Source organism: Phoenix dactylifera, chromosome 11 (genome assembly GCF_051530095.1).
Source record: "Phoenix dactylifera cultivar Ajwa chromosome 11, Ajwa_hap1_PhDact_Kaust_v1.1, whole genome shotgun sequence".
NCBI classification, from domain to species: Eukaryota; Viridiplantae; Streptophyta; class Magnoliopsida; order Arecales; family Arecaceae; genus Phoenix; species Phoenix dactylifera.
Genome location: NC_143200.1, coordinates 19,173,715 through 19,186,852, shown reverse-complemented (window position 1 = coordinate 19,186,852; position 13,138 = coordinate 19,173,715). Strand labels below are relative to the sequence as shown.

The 13,138-nt window shown below is 37.4% G+C and overlaps 1 long non-coding RNA gene across 2 annotated transcripts; it reads left to right on the top strand.

Annotated features, from left to right (window-relative positions):
* The first annotated feature begins 6,931 nt into the window (after nucleotides 1–6,931).
* Nucleotides 6,932–12,317, top strand: LOC113462830 (uncharacterized). Of its 2 annotated transcripts, none has more exons than XR_015971239.1 (3): nucleotides 6,932–7,506; nucleotides 7,645–7,746; nucleotides 11,270–12,317. It is a non-coding gene; the product is annotated as an uncharacterized LOC113462830 (long non-coding RNA). The 2 variants fall into 2 exon arrangements; XR_015971238.1 differs by having other exon boundaries at nucleotides 10,735–11,274.
* The last annotated feature ends 821 nt before the right edge of the window (nucleotides 12,318–13,138 follow it).

The window sequence follows — 13,138 nt, the reverse complement described above, 5'->3', positions numbered from 1 at the left end:
ATGCATATCATTCGGCATCCAAATAATTCTATTTTAATACAAAATAAATCTATTCTAGCACAAAGTAAATCTATGCATTTAATAAGTTTATATCATAGAATTTCAAATCCTACCAATCTACTAATATTAAATTAAAAATAAAGGTAGAAGAAAGTAGCCTGATTGAAAGCAGGTCGAAGCGCGTAGACGCTGTCCCAAAGAAGTATTTGCCCCCACGTACGGGTCACCCGGCAATCCTTCTCGGAGATACGACGACCCTACAACCTCTTCTTCGGCACGTCTCGGAAGAAGTCAAAGCGAACCCGATCGGACTTGCAGATCCAGCAAAGAACGGAATGAAAAGAACTAAATAAACTGAATAAAAAAATGTAAAATAAAATTTGGAAGTGGCTAAGAGGGAGAAGAATTTTTCCACTATTTTTCTGAAATTTTTCGTGTTCCTAAAGAGATGAAATGGAGGGGTTTATATAGGGATTTAATCGGGGGCAATATGGTCTTTTCGGCGGACGCGTCCGCGCCTTCCACGGACGCGTCCGCGCAACGTGCGCCAACGGGCGCACGCGTCCATTTAATGCGAACGAAAACGCCCGTTGGCGTTTTCGTTTTCAAATGAGCACGCGGCCGCGGCCGCGGCCGTTTCCAAAGCGTAACGCCCGCTGGGCGTTACCCTTTTATTTTTTTTTCTTCTCTCAAACGCGCACGCGGCCAAATTTCGGGCCGCGTGCGCATTTAAATTTTTCCCAACAATCCCCCACAAAAAATTTAAATAATTTTAAAATTAAAATAAAATGCTGGATATCTTATATTATGTAATAGGTGTAGGTACCTTTCGGTTTGAACCTTCACTTAGTGACAATTGATTACATCTGTGGAGCCAAGGTGGTCTTAACCTTGAACCTCGGTCCATGGCTCAGATTAAATCAACAACACACATAATATAGCCCGATCTGGGTTCTAAGCGGGTTGCGCTGTTATGGCCATGCGCAGATATCTATCATGTGCTTTTTAGGGAATCGCCCATTTCCCATAATCGCGGCCTCACGACTGCACATATAGGTGAGTCCTAATAAGGAAGCTAGCAAGGAAGCTCCTGCCTCTTGGGTCTCGGACTCATTAAGAGTTATACAAACGAACTCATCCTACCGCTTGCTTTTATGAGCACTAGCGCCATAGGGATGAGGACAACATAAAATAGTGCTCCTCTTAGTCACACTTCGGTTTGTTTCTACCCATTGAACCTTTTAAGGTTGGGTTCCCACCGTGGTGATCTATCTTTATGGGCTAAGCCCCATCCCCCTCGACGACTCTAGAACCACTGTTCTAGATAAACCTTTTGTAAGCTGATCAGCCAAATTATTTTCTGATTTTACAAAATTCAAGGCAATAACATTATTTTTCAATTTATATCTCAATGATTTATGACGTACTTTTAAGTGCCTGTTCATTTTTACATTGGCATTTTCTTGGTTGCACTTATCTATTGCAGATTTACAGTCACAATGTAAGGAGACAGGTGGTAAAGGTGACTCATCTACAGGAAGGTCTATAAGTAGATCTCTGAGCCACTCAGCCTCAGTGCTAGTAGTGTCTAAAGCTATCAGTTCAGATTCCATGGTACTCCTAGATATTAAGGTTTGTTTGGTGGATTTCCAAGACACAGCAGCACCTCCTAGGAGAAAGACGTATCCTGTGGTGGATTTAACATCTAAGGTATCGCTGATCCAGTTGGCATCACTATAGCCTTCTAGAACAGCAGGAAACCCACTAAAGTGCAAACTATAGGACTTGGTACCCTTAAGATACCTAAGAATTCTCTCTAATGCTGTCCAATGATCTCTATTTGGATTAACAGTATATCTACTAAGTCTATTTACAGCATATGCTATGTCTGGCCTAGTGTAGTTAGTTAGGAATCCTAGTGAGCCTATGATTTGAGCATATAGGCTTTGAAGGATAGGAGTTCCTAAGTTCTTCTTAAGATGTGTAGAGGGATCAAAGGGAGTAGAGACAGGCTGACAATCCGAATAATTAAATTTATTGAGTATCTTGTCAACATAATGACTTTGGGATAACTCAATTCCATTTACACTTCTAATTATTTTGGTATTTAAAATTAAGTCAGCTTGTCCCAAGTCTTTCATATCAAACTTATGACTTAAAAATTGTTTTACTTCATCAATTATCTGAAGATCTGTCCCAAAGATCAGTATATCATCTACATAAAGGCACAAGATCACAAATTTGTGTCCAACTCTCTTATGATATACACATTCGTCTGTGCTATTGATTTCAAATCCAAATGTCATTATGGTTTCATCAAATTTCAAATGCCATTGCTTAGGTGCTTGTTTAAGACCATAAAGAGATCTGACTAGTCTGCAAACTTTATTTTCTTGGCCTGGGGTTTTAAATCCCTCTGGTTGGTCCATATAAATTTCTTCATTTAAGTCTCCATTTAGAAAAGCTGTCTTAACATCCATCTGATGAATCACTAATCTATGAATGGAGGCTAATGCTATAAGGACCCTAATAGTAGTTATCCTAGCTACAGGTGCATAAACATCAAAGAAATCTATCCCAGGTTTCTGAGTAAAGCCCTTGGCAACTAATCTAGCCTTAAATTTATCTACAGAGCCATCAGGCCTAAGTTTCTTCTTAAAGATCCATTTGCATCCTATTGTTTTACAACCAGGAGGAAGATCAGTCAATTCCCAAGTATGGTTTTGGATAATTGATTGCATCTCATTGTCCACAGCTTCTCTCCAAAAAGGTGAATCCAAAGATTTCATTGCGTCCTCAAAGGTAGTTGGAGAGTCTTCTATTAGGAAGGTATAAAAATCATCTCCAAATGTTTTCTCTATCCTGGATCTTTTACTCCTCCTAGGTTCTGCTTCTACTTCTATTGTTCTTGTCCTTATTCTACTAGAGCTACTAGCTATACCGCTATCTACTCTAGTCTTAAGTGGAAAGGTGTCTTCAAAATATGTTGCATCTCTGGCTTCTATGATAGTGTTGTTACTAATATCATTTATTTCTGAACTTATTACTAGAAATCTATTGGCATTACTATTGGCTGCATAACCTATGAATATGGCATCCACTGTTTTAGGGCCTATTTTCTTTCTCTTAAAATCAGGTATTTTTACTTTTGCCAAGCACCCCCACACTTTTAAATAGCTAAGATTAGGTTTTCTATGTTTCCAAACTTCATATGGGGTTAGATCATTATTTTTAGAGGGAATTCTATTAAGGATATAACAGGCTGAAACAAGAGCTTCCCCCCACAAATTTTCTGGTACTCCTGAGCTTATAAGCATGGAGTTCACCATATCCATTAAAGTCCTATTCTTCCTTTCTGCTACTCCATTTGATTGGGGAGAATAGGGTGCAGTCACTTCATGAATGATTCCATGATCTTCACAGAATTGAGTTATGTCATTTGATGTATATTCACCTCCCCGATCTTATCTAAGAATTTTAATTTTCTTTTCCTGTTGGTTCTCAGCTTCAATCTTAAAAATTTTAAATTTGCTGAGCACCTCATCCTTGGTTTTAATTAGGTAGATATAACAGAACTTCGATAGATCATCTATAAATGTTACAAAGTATCTGTTACCTCCCCTAGAAGTTCTACCAGAGTCACAAACATCACTATGAATCAACTCTAATAGATCAGAATCCCTATTAACAGATTTAAAAGGCTTCCTAGGGAGTTTGGCTTCTACACAAGTTTGACATTTCTCATGGTTCTTGAGATCACTTTTTGGTATTAGATTTAGGTTCATAAGTTGCTTAATTGAATTATAATTTACATGACCTAATCTACCATGCCAAATAGAAGGAGGCTCTATATTCATAATCAAAGGATTTTCATTTATTGAAGGAGCTATTACATTCAATTTGAACAATCCTTCACTAAGGAATCCTTTTCCAATAAACATAACACCATGAGAAATTACAACCTTATTGGACTCAAAGACAAGACGAAAGCCTTGCTGGACAAGCAAAGAACCACTAATGAGGTTTCTCCTAACAACTGGAACATGTTGGACGCCGTGCAGTGACAGAACTTTTCCAGAGGTAAGCTTTAAGTCCACACGTCCTACTCCTAACACACGTGCCTCCGAGCTGTTTGCCATGATCACAGCTCCTCCACTTGAGATCTGGTAAGAAGAAAACCAGGAACGATCCGAACAAATATGAATACCAGCTCCGGTATCAATCCACCAATCTAGTGCTTGTAAAGTCATGTTAACTTCAGGAGTGAAGGAAACAGACCTGAAAGCTGTCTCAGAGGAGCCAGCGCCGGAAGTCACCATGTTGACTTGAGCACTGGATGTATGTGGACCCTTCTTCTTAGATTGAAGAGGTGCAGTCTTCTTATAGAAGCACTGTGGAGACAAATGGTTGGTCCGACCACACACATAACAGAAACGAGCACCACCTTCCTCTTTCTTCTTCTTCTGCTCCTGGGATTGAATAGGCTTCCCATTGTAGTGGTGGTTAGGGTTTCTAGGGTTGTAGGGTTTCTTCTTGAAATTCTTACGGAAGGGTCGGTTCTGATTTTTCTTAGGAGGAGCTTCTACATTATATGCATTATTTTTAGATCCAGTAGAGGTATTATTTCTGAGCCTATGCTGCTCTTCAATCCTAATGGAGTTTAAGACTTGGGTTAGGGTGAGAATTCCTTGGGTATGGCTCAGGGTCTTAGCAAAATCAGACCAGGAAGTAGGTAGTTTATCTATCAAACAGGCTACCTGGAATGATTCATCCAAATTGGTTCCATTAGCCCTAAGCTGGTGGATCAGGGTTTCAAATTCATGAATTTGGTCATTCATAGGCTTTGAGTCCACCATCCTAAACTTATTGAAATCGGAGGCTTTGAACCTCTTTACCCCAGCATCATCAAGACCATATTTGCTATCTAGGGTGTCCCAGAGTTCTTTGGCACTCTTGGCTGTGTAATAGACATCATACAGCCTCTCAGAAAGAGCACCTAGAATTCTATGGATACAATGATAATCTATCTCATCAGGTGTCCTAGAGGGTGTGCTAGTGGAGGCAGAATGTTCGGTGTTGGAAGAGGTAGTTGGGTTGGACCCGTTATCAACTTCGATCGTACTTTCACCTATGGCTGAGATTAACCCTAATGTGGTGAGCCAGAACCGCATTTGGTTCTGCCACCTCCTAAAGTTATGGCCATCAAATTTTTCAGGTTTGGCACTAAGATGGTCACTAGTGTTTGAGGCCATAGGATCAGGGTTACAGAATAGTGACAGAAACATGATTGAAATCAAAAAATCTATGTCAAAAGATTGCAGTAATATTTATATTGAACTTTGGATGTCTAATTGATATATCCAAAAAACTAATAGCCAGATCAGCTCCAGATCGGTGGTGGAGCACTAGGCTCACTTAAGTACCAGCCTTTCTTAGGCACGTATGCCTTTTTGACAAGCTTTTCTTAGACACTATTAGTTAGTGGATATAATCACTAGAAATCACACAAATTCAATATTTAAAATAACCTAAATGCAAATTTAAATTAGATATTGTGGATTAACTAATTTCAAAATTTTTCGTTTGAATTTTCCGAATTAGCAATAATTGATTACTAATTTAGTAGTAGCAAATCAATTATTTTAATTGAGATCTAAAATATCAATTTAATGAATTATATGTTAGATTTGAATTATTGCCTTATTGAAATAATTGATTACTAATTTTATGGCAAATCAATTATTGTAATTAAGATCTAAAATGTCAATTCAGCGAATTAAAATATTTATTCCTTTATTAGAATAATTTATTGAGATCTAATAAGTCAATTCAATAGATTAACTATTATGTATCAACCAATTTCCGAATTTCCCGTTTGAATGGGATCTGGAAATTACTCCTTGAGAAGTCCAAATGGAGGTATAATAAATCTCTTGGAGGTTAACCAAATTATTAACTCTTTAGAATAATTTATTATTGATGATGTGCTAGCAAAAACAATTATTGCAATTAAAATCTAATATGCCACAATTGCAATAAAGAATTTAATTAATTATATATTACTAACAAAAATAAATACTTCTTTGGATTGATAGCAATATATCTCCTAACTAAATAAATAAATCTATAAATTCAATTAATAAAAAAAAACTTAAAGGAAATAATATACATGCATATCATTCGACATCCAAATAATTCTATTTTAATACAAAATAAATCTATTCTAGCACAAAGTAAATCTATGCATTTAATAAGTTTATATCATAGAATTTCAAATCCTACCAATCTACTAATATTAAATTAAAAATAAAGGTAGAAGAAAGTAGCCTGATTGAAAGCAGGTCGAAGCGCGTAGACGCTGTCCCAAAGAAGTATTTGCCCCCACGTACGGGTCACCCGGCAATCCTTCTCGGAGATACGACGACCCTACAACCTCTTCTTCGGCACGTCTCGGAAGAAGTCAAAGTGAACCCGATCGGACTTGCAGATCCAGCAAAGAACGGAATGAAAAGAACTAAATAAACTGAATAAAAAAATGTAAAATAAAATTTGGAAGTGGCTAAGAGGGAGAAGAATTTTTCCAGAATTTTTCCACTATTTTTCTGAAATTTTTCGTGTTCCTAAAGAGATGAAATGGAGGAGTTTATATAGGGATTTAATCGGGGGTAATATGGTCTTTTCGGCGGACGCGTCCGCGCCTTCCACGGACGCGTCCGCGCAACGTGCGCCAACGGGCGCACGCGTCCATTAAATGCGAACGAAAACGCCCGTTGGCGTTTTCGTTTTTAAATGAGCACGCGGCCGCGGCCGCGGCCGTTTCCAAAGCGTAACGCCCGCTGGGCGTTACCCTTTTATTTTTTTTTCTTCTCTCAAACGCGCACGCGGCCAAATTTCGGGCCGCGTGCGCATTTAAATTTTTCCCAACAAATTTTTCCATGGGAAGACTAAAATGGTTTTGTGTGGTACTCGTGTCTCACTTTCATGGCTGCTGCTGCCACGTTCGAGCACTGGAACAACTGCGGAGTTCTTTGCATAGTGACCTTCATACTTCCCAAGGAGTAGAATGCCAGCAGCTAAGATTCTGTGGTCCAGTTGTAGCAATAGCAATGACATTTAATCTCACAGCAGCTGTTGGAATTATCATGGCAAACAAAGTGGTTGGTACTACATATCTTGGTTGCTCTGTTCCTTATCACTTCAGTCAGTTGCTAGGATCTTTACACTAACTGTACTTCCTGTTAATTATCTTCTTCTGCAAAAATTAAAATGCTTGCTTATGCAGTACATTCTATGATAGGTGATGGGCAAGGTTGGATTCAATTTCCCAGTGACGCTGTCACTAATCCACTATGGGACTGCTTGGTTTCTGATGGCCATCTTCAATGCTCTTTCACTATTACCTGCCTCCCCTCCCTCTAAATCCACACCTTACTCTTCTCTGTTCATCTTGGGTGCTGTCATATTTCTTTCCACTGGTCTGTCTAACATCAGCTGAAAACGTAAGAGGTATAATTATGCCTGTAATTGCTGAAACAACTGCAGAAACCATCAGTGATTTTTGATGCTGAACTGCCACTGTAAATTGTTTTTAATGCTCATTAATTTATTCTTCAATTTTTCTGAGTGTTGTTTTCCTGTTTGCAGTGTGGGGTTCTATCAGATGGCTAAGATAGCTGGGACTCCAACCATCGTTTTAGCTGAGTTCATGCTTTTCAGAAAGAAAAAAAAAAGTTTCTTTTCCGGAAGGTGTGTTCGGATTCTTTCATATACTATTATCTCTATTGTTTTTGGTTATTTGTCCACTAAATTGGAGTTTCCTAAGGATGTCTGTTCCGAAACTTTCGGGTGAATCATATGATGATGCTCGTTGGTTTTCTGATTTAGTGGACAAATAACTGTACTTGTATCTTATCATCTGGGTGTTATTCTAAAATGTTTTTTTTTTTTGTCATTATTTTTTTAACAACTTTCGTAGTTCTTGTAATTATCTACCATTATTTTTTAAAATGGTAATGAATTATAGAAGGATTGTTAGAGTAAGAGATAGAGTTAGAAGTTTGAAAGCATTCGGCTTGTTGAGTAATAGAGAAAAGAAAAGTAACCATAAAATCGAGTAAAATAAACTGAAATTTAAAGACATCTTTTTTGATGAGCTATATCAGTTCGTTTGATTGGCTAATTAAACTTCGGGTGAAATGACTTGCACATTCCTCGTTTTGTTTTTTTGGTGCCGTCTGCATTTTGTTATAACACTACATTAAGAGTGGCAATCGGGTTAGGTTGGGCCAGATATGGGTCGAATTGGATGCGAGTTGGATTAAACATTCATCAATCTAAATCCGATCTGTTTATTAAATGGGTTAAAATTTTAAATCTAAATCCGACTTGTTTATTCAATAGGTAGCTAGATCAGACCCATATAACTCATTCATTGAATAGGTCAAACTAAATTAAATGACAAGACAACTTGTAATTATTGGGCCAGACGGGCCAACCTGGATCGTAGTCGGTGGCCCATCTGGAGGTCCAACAGTGGGAGCTTCGGGAAGGAAGCTGTTGAGGCGGTTATAACCACTCAACAGTGGCCGTTTTCCCTCCCCCTACCTTCTGATGAGGCTATAAATGCCATGGCTCCTCTGTGAGATTCCATCGACCATCCTTCACTGCCTCTTACCCTCTTTCTCCTGCTACAAGGAATTGGATTGAGAGCGGCGGCGCCGGAGGAGGAGGCACCCCAGCTCGACATCATCGCTCACAGCCCCTTCCCGGAGCTAGGTGAATCTTCTGATCACTCTATCCTTTCCATCTCATATTCCGACCTGTCCGGATAAATGATTAGAACAAAAAGAAAATTAGAGAAATAAAAAAAATAATAAAAAATGGCTGTGGGCCGAAATGGGCCTGATTCCGAAATGGGCCTGATTCCGGAGTGCGCTTCAAATAAACTTGGCTTTAGAAGCCTGAAGCCGGGCTGGGCCCTGATTCAAGCCTAGTGTTCTTAAAACTAAAACTAACTGGGCTTGAAGAGCTCAAATTTTAATATAGGAACTAAATTGAATATAGTTTGAGACTAGGCTCCCTTTTAAATTAATTAGAACTGATAAGGGTTAATTATAAATTAACTAATTGTGTTTCTGGGCCTGAATACAAATGGGCCCAGTAATTGAATCAGGCCACGGGCCTGATCCAGAAACCAATTAAACTTTGGGCCTGAATGCAAATGGGCCCTGACCTGAACCAGAGAGCAATTGGGTCAAACCCGAACCAGAAGGTAAACCAGACCTGAATCAGGAATTTAATCAAATCCGAACCAGGAAGTAGATTAGACCATAACCAGAAATTGAATTGGGCCATGGGCCTGAACCAGAAATTAAATTGGGCTATGGACCCGAAAATGAAATTGAGTCCTAGGGATGGGTTGTAAATGACTTTAAGATTATAAATAAATAGAAATTAAATATGTCAGTGATATGTAATTTAATGATCTTGCTAGGTATTGAAGAATTGGCATTTGATGGGCAAATTAAAGTAAGTAACATGTCTTAATCTTATTATGGATCATGTATCACGTTTTATATGGTGAAAAAGTATTATTTATAGAATTGGAATTGTGTATATAAATTGTGGAAAATATAAGTAACCCGGATATAATCTTATGTTTTATCAAATACTTGTGACTATTTGATTATGAAATTGTATATGATTATTTATATTTTCACAAAATTAGGATCCAACATGTGTTAGCAAATGATTGCATGATTTTGGATAAATAGCATCCATAATGATTATTATATTATTTACACATTATTATGATGAGGTAGAAAGATGCATGGAAAGAAAAATAAAGTTTTCAGCATGATCATGAATTTTATTCAGCATGATGCCATTACTCACTTTCCAATGTACCGATGAGAAAAGATTTATGAAAAGCATGATATGTTTTTAAGAACTCTCAGATCGCTATGTACGGCCCTCGCCAGCGGGTTATAGTAGCTTGGTTTAGACCCTGCCAACGGGGAACAATAGTTGGCAAAGATTATGGCCCTCGCCAGCGGGTTACAGTAGCTCGGCATACGGCCCTCGCCAGCGGGTTACAGTAGCTCGGCATACGGCCCTCGCCAGCGGGTTATAGTAGCTTGGTTTAGACCCTGTCAACGGGGAACAATAGTTGGCAAAGATTATGGCCCTCGCCAGCGGGTTACAGTAGCTCGGCATACGGTCCTCGCCAGCGGGTTATAGTAGCTTGACTTAGACCCTGCCAACGGGGAATAGTTGGTAAAGATTATGGCCCTGTCACGGGTAATAATAGTGACCATAGCTGCACTATCATCTGAGAGCACGAATTTCAAAGTATGAATAATGATAAGTACGGATTTCAAAGCATGAATAATGATGAGTACGGATTTCAAAGCATGAATAATGATGAGCACGGATTTCAAAGCATGAATAATGATGAGCACGGATTTCAAAGCATAAATAATGATGAGCACGGATTTCAACTCATGGGATAATGACAAAAGTTTTATGATGCATAGCCATGTTTATGAAGTTGCATAAATGGACATGCATAGTTTATATGACTGGTTTGTTATATGAAATGCTTACTTTGTTACAACCGTTAGTTTCTTAAATTAATGCACTAGTATGAGAAAATATTATGATTGATCAGATAAGATTATGCATGGTTACTTACTGAGCTTTATAGCTCATACCTATTTATTTATGTTCTTACAGATGAATAGGAGATGCTAGGAACGAGGAGCGTGACATGCTTCAGGGTTATGGGGAAAAGAAAATGACACATTAAATGTTGCTATTTTTAGATGCTTTGTAATCAATCTTTTATTGATGAAACATTTGATAACATTCAAGAAAGAAATTGTTCATAATTGATTTAAAGTTTTAAAGTGGCTGCGTGTTATTGTGGGCAAGGGTTCGCAATAGCACGGCCGTGTCATGAACCAAATTCGGGGCGTGACACAACTAATGTGAAGATAGCTGTGAATCTTGTTTGAGAGAACAAACCCTCGGCTTGTGCCGCACGTGCCAACTGACTGTTTCACTCCTCATGTTAACTTTTTGTCCCTCTGTTCTTTCTTTTTGCAATTTTGATTTTTTTTTTGAAATTTAACTTATGCACTGCAATAACCTGATTTTGGCAATTTTGGATGCTTATAATTCATTATCAGTTTCCATGTAAATTTGTTATACACCTCTGAACGGAATGACTTCCGTATTATCTGATAGCTTTTTTTGGTGTTTTACGCAGATACAGCGGTCTTTAGATCGAGAGTATAAGGTGGACACGACACACCCAAGCAAAGCCCACGTAAACAAATGACTCCAAATGGAGGAAACAACTTTGTGCAATTTGCTCTTGATCATTTGCTCAATGATCGTGATATGTTTGCAACCTCCCCCCTCAAAGGAATAGTTTATAGCTTCACAACAAAACTCATACATTGGACTTCCTACAAATGTTGATAATTTTAAAAGATATGATTTCAAATCTTAAAATATTCTCCAATAGTTTTGCTTGTCCAATTTTTTGGATGAAAACATCTTTTCTATTAATTCTAAAATACCTCGTGCGCATAAAAAAGAGAAAATTATTATCAAATATCATCAGCGGTTTATTATTTGTCTTTAAATTATCTTATTCTTGATTTACATCTGAAATTATTTATTAATTTTTATACTTGATTTGCATGTGCTGTGAATTCATATAATTATGAAGTAGAGGATTTTTTTGGCTAAACAGATACGAGTTTGTGAGTTTAGTACAAAATTCAATATTATCATTTAAAATTGTAAGAAACCATAACCCCGAATAGCTAAGTGGTGTTCCATAGCAGCACTCGTGGCTTTTTGCAGTTTTACGTAGCTTTTTCTTGATATACTTCGAATTTGTATTACCTAAAAATCTTGGTTTTGTTCCTTTTTGTGGAGGAACAAGCTTTTGTTTGATCCAAAACTTTTGAATGAAAGGCATGTTTACAAAAACAAAGGAACTATGATGATCTTTCAGTTTGGTATAGCCTTGTTGGATAGTAACGTGTTAATTAGGGATAGTAAAAATTAACTTGCACTACCAAACGTCGAAACCCACCTAGAATAAATTAGTTCAAGCACAATCTTTTGGTTTCGGGTCAACACAAGATCAACCTAATTATAAATAAGCGAATTTGGATTTAAGTGACCTAAGAGGTCATCGTGGATGAACCAGCTAGGAACCAACCAGCCCCCATACCTAACATAGTTTTCATTATTTTTTTCATGTGGTTTGGTTCACCTATTTCTCAAAAAAAAAAAAAAAGGTTAAAGGAAGCATTGGATATGACATACAAGTTATGTGGTTTTGAGACATGGGATCGCATTTTAACTAGTTTTATTCTTAATTAAACTATGGTTGCTATACGCCAAAATTTAAATTGATCTTTAGTTATGATCATACCTATGGATACTAATTGGTCAGGTCATGTCAGATAAGGACAATATACATAACCTTGATGTACTTGACTTAATCAGAAAGCATGTCGAGATCTAAAAGCCCATACCCACTCATGAGTCATTTTGGGTCACCTAATTTGACCATAACCTAAGCTATTCTGCAAGACTCGATCCTTAACAACCACAACCTAACTTGTCTAAGTCCATTCTTTCCTATTCTTATCAATTAACTTCCCAAAAATATTTAAATAATTAGAACTAGTATCAAGAAAAAAAAAAAAACACAGCAATTCTTATCCAAGATCATAACTCGATCCAATTTAAATTATTTTCATTAAATATGACTATATATCCATATCAGATCAAAGCTTCAACCCAGACCCAACCCTAATTAAAATTCCTGATCTAAATCCAACCATTTAGCTTTATCCTTTTCTAGCCATGCACATGATTGATGAGTAAAAACTTGAATATACTGGTGGTTGCTACGGGATCGTGTAAAATAAATCGATTAGATATAATTTATATTTTTTTACTTAATTATGAATGACTCATATGTAAGTTTAGAGTTTTTTGTTTTTTTATAAAAAAACCCAGAAACTAGCTCAACTAGTTCTTGACTCGACGTATTGCCGCTCTTAATAATTTTGAGAAGGCTTGTAGTGAAAAAATATGCACATTCAACATT